At 26.3% G+C, this 4,351-nt stretch overlaps 1 long non-coding RNA gene across 2 annotated transcripts; it reads left to right on the forward strand.

Moving 5' to 3' along the window:
• Positions 1-2,401: 2,401 nt before the first annotated feature.
• LOC140670542 (uncharacterized) lies at positions 2,402-3,822 on the forward strand. 2 transcript variants are annotated; one of them, XR_012047578.1, is made up of 3 exons: positions 2,402-2,663; positions 2,837-3,099; positions 3,250-3,822. It is a non-coding gene; the product is annotated as an uncharacterized lncRNA (long non-coding RNA). The 2 variants fall into 2 exon arrangements; XR_012047579.1 differs by having other exon boundaries at positions 2,403-2,663; positions 2,837-3,034.
• The last annotated feature ends 529 nt before the right edge of the window (positions 3,823-4,351 follow it).

Consider the following 4,351-nt stretch of genomic DNA (forward strand, 5'->3'; position numbering starts at 1 on the left):
CATTCTATGGATATACTTTTATTCTCTAAATTATATACTATATAAATGGATTATATCGATGTACCCTATTTCCATTTTTTCGCATATTTATTAGTAAAAATTTGAATTTTTACTAATAAACACGAAAAAACGAATTTTGAGTGTTTACGATAATATATATATTAATTAGGTATATATATATATATATATATATATATATATTTTAACACATTTTTGTTTATATATAAAATATATTTTAATAAAATTTATATATAAAATATATAAATACATACATTATTTTATTTTTTATTTAATATCAACAATCACTAAAATCAGAAACAAATTTAATTTCTTTAATTCGAGTAATATCATCAATTTGTATCACATCTGTTCTGGACATTTGTAATGTCCAGGTCCACACATTCTGCCAACCAATCATGTAAGATAATGGCAGGGTGGCCCTTCTCTCTTCTAGAAGTTCTCTAATCACTACACAATGCAATCAAGAAAAAGCAAATACAGTATGTTTATAAAGATTTGATGTATTCACTTTATACTATGCCTTACTGTCACCAAGGTATATATGTATAACGAGTCTTCTTTTCCAACTCTCTGTAACATAAAAATTACAAAAAGTAAATATGTATATGTCTTCGATATGTATTTAGTGTCAAAACTATATACTGCGTCTGCTCTCTCTTGATTGCATTGTGTAGTGACTTATTAGCACATCTTTTGATATATTACAGTATCAGAACATGTATGGAGAATTTATATTTGCATTGCGTAACACACAAATATAAATGCTCTATATACAATGTATAATTTATAAAGTTTTGATTCTGTACATACTGTAAAATTATAAAAATACATAATATAAAAAGATGACAAACTACATGTATCAAATATAAGTAAAAGTATCTTCATCCACAATTTTGAAAATAATTCGCGTTAAATAAGTATATAGAAATAAAAACTCTGTTTAATCCCTTTATTAATTAAATAATATGCGTCTTGAATTTATTACATTTTTACTTCTATATAAATTTTATTATAAACGGTATAATTCATGACTGATATAATGGTGTAACCTCAAATTGTGATGCATTTTATCGTGACGAATTTTTTATAAATATGTGAAAATAAATATTAATAAAAATATGTATAAAAATATTTATTTTGTGTTTTATAGAAAACATTTTAAAAGAAATAAGGTTTACATACCTAATTAAGGGGTTAGACCACCTTAGAGCTTCAAATTTTTAACCATTTTTAAGAATTTTTTTAAAGAAAACTATACTGTACAAGGAAAAATTCTTTTTTGGTGTTTATTATGAGTATATTGAAGAATATAAAAAATATTTTTTAAAGTATTTAATATAAAAATTAAGCGCGTAATGGCTATCTTTTTGTACGCGGTTTTGATCGACATGCAAAACGGCGGGCACGATTATTCAGCACTGGTTAGTCGTAGAACAAAAAAACAGAAATATTTATTTTCTACATATTCAAAACTAGGGATGTACGTAGCCGTTTTGAGAAATATGCATTTTTGTTAAAATGGCAACGATTTGAAAAAAAAGTCATTTTTGGCTTCAAAAATTTGAATGAAATAAAGCGATAGCGGCGAGAATTTTTAAGATATTATAAAAATCCTACGTACAGTCCTAGATAATGTTGAAATAAAGATCTGGGTAAAAATTCAAGTCGATCGGATAAAAATTGGCGAAGTTATGCTGCCCGCCGTTTTGAAAAATGCTGTTTCGAGAAAAACGCGTTTAAAGTTTTTCGTAACAATTTTTGACGCTGAGCGTCGTTTGGCGTCTGTTCGTTCTATAACTAACCTCGTGTATAAAATAACGGTCAAAATTTTGGCAAAGCCACGTACAGGTACAAAAAAAAATTCATAAGAATAAGTGTCCCTTTGCAGGTAACAGGCAAATCTTTCAATAAGCCGCTTACACGGTGACGCGCTTCACTATACTCACTCGAAACATCATTTTCCTTTGCGATTTCGAAGTCGGGTCTAATATATATCATTTTTAAGACTATAAGGAATATTTTAAGCAAAAAAAGAATTAGATTTTTTGAAAGTGTCAAGGTGGTCTAACCCTTTAATTAAAATATATTGTTTTTTAAAATTAAAAATTAAAATTTTTTCTAACTAAAAAATGCATTTTAGTAAATATTTTAATTAAAATTAAAATATAAAAATAGTTGATAAAAAATTATATATTCTTAAGGCTGATTTATGCAGGCCGTAACCGTAACTTATGCCGGAACCGATAAAGTTCAACACTGGGATTTCAATGCTTTCGTTTATGATAAATTTTTGAATGCCGGTGATTTATGCCGTAATTGTAAAGTTAACTCAACTTTAACTTTTAGGGAATATGGTAAGCTATCTTGAAAGAGAATGTGGAGATTGGTTACAATCTCACTCTTTATATAATCTATGGTTGTGTGTAACGTAAATATTTTTGCATGCTGTGAAGTGTTTGAATTTTCTCTCGAAATAATATCTCAAAATAATTCTACAAAAATAATAATGAATAAAGATATACATTTAATAAGTTTAGTGGAAAGATTTCCACATTTGTATGATAAAAAAGATGCTAAATATAAAGATCGAACAGCGATAGAAAATTCGTGGCTTTTTATAAGTGGAGAATTAGAAATACCAAGTGAGTATATACACATATTTTATGATGTAATATGGCAATGAAATTGCGAATTTATAATGACAAACAAAGTATATTAATTAAGTAAATATATAAGATTCTTTAAGTAGAAAGTTAGGTTAGATTTAGGTTTGATAGATATATGTATATGTAAATAATTGTATATTTTTTTCTAGCCGCTGAATGTATTGCTCGATGGTCAGCATTACGTAGTAGATTTTCTAAAGAGAGAGCTAAAAAATACCCTCAGGATCAGTTGTACAAACAGAATGGCCATTAATGAAGCATTTAGCATTCTTACACTCTGTAGTGAAAAAACGACGAACATTTGGAAACATTACAACAGAAGTTGAATCAAATTCTTCTTGGGAAATGTAAAATTCTTATGAAGACAATACAGAAATTCTAGGCGAAGAGAATGACTCTATAAAATACACAAGTTATGAATATTTAAATATTGAAGCAGATATGTCCAAAATTGAACTTTCTTATTACTTTTATATAATTTTTGATGTTAAATGGTAATGTACTTGGTTATAAAAATTGTTCAACAATTGATAACTATATGTTTTGTTCTGAAAATTTGTAGGTGAGATACCTAGTACAGAAGAATCTGTGCAATCTTTCTCAGACATTTCAAGCGAAAATACATTAGCACTTGTTAGACAAGAAGAGAGATCCACAACATCCAATTCATCTATAAACATACAACATCCTACAACATTAAAGGGATCATTAGGGACAACCATATCACAGGACAGATCTATACCAAAGAAGTGTACAGGTGAAAAGAGAAAACAATTGTCTAATGTTGAGGAACAATTGGGTAATGCTGTAGATGCTTTCAAAAGTTTTGTTACTCACAAAAATATGGTACATGCAGAAGACGAATCCTTAAAATATTTGTGTGACTCCTTGTACGGAGATATGAAAAATCTTAATAAAAAAGATTTAATAATCAGTAAAATTAAAATTATGCAAATAATTTCAAGATAAGCAAGATAAAACTTTGTTTTTACTATAAGTTTTAAAACTTTGTTTATACTATAAGTTTTTAGTAGTTTATATACTAACAATATATAATAAGTTTATATGATATGATAATACATAAGTTTGTGGTATGATAATATACAAGTTTATATGATATGATAATATTTAAGTTTATGTGATATGATAATACATAACCCAGATAACGCAAGTTATTCGAAAATAATTCATTTTTATGTTACCAATTTTGATTTTATAAAATGTATTCTATATGTATTTCAAAAGGGACTTAAAATTGGTAACATAAAAATGAATTATTTTCGAATAGCTTGTGTTATCCGGGAAGTATATGTGATATGATAATATTTAAGTTTATGTGATATGATAATACACAAGTTTATGATATAACAATATTTAAGTTTATGTAATGCAATAATATTTAAGTTTATGTGATATGATAATACACAAGTTTATGATGTAACAATATTTAAGTTCATGTGATATGATAATATATAAGTTTATGTGATATGACAATATTTAAGTTTATGTGATATGATAATACATAAGTTTGTGATATGATAACATGTAAATTTATAATACGGGTATATTATTAAATTCATAATAATTATAACAGTAACTTTTAGTTAGATAACATAATTTAACAAAAAAGCAAATGTTGAATGTAGATGTGTACATTTCTACTT

The sequence above is a fragment of the Anoplolepis gracilipes genome, chromosome 10 (assembly GCF_047496725.1).
Source record: "Anoplolepis gracilipes chromosome 10, ASM4749672v1, whole genome shotgun sequence".
Lineage (NCBI taxonomy): Eukaryota > Metazoa > Arthropoda > Insecta > Hymenoptera > Formicidae > Anoplolepis > Anoplolepis gracilipes.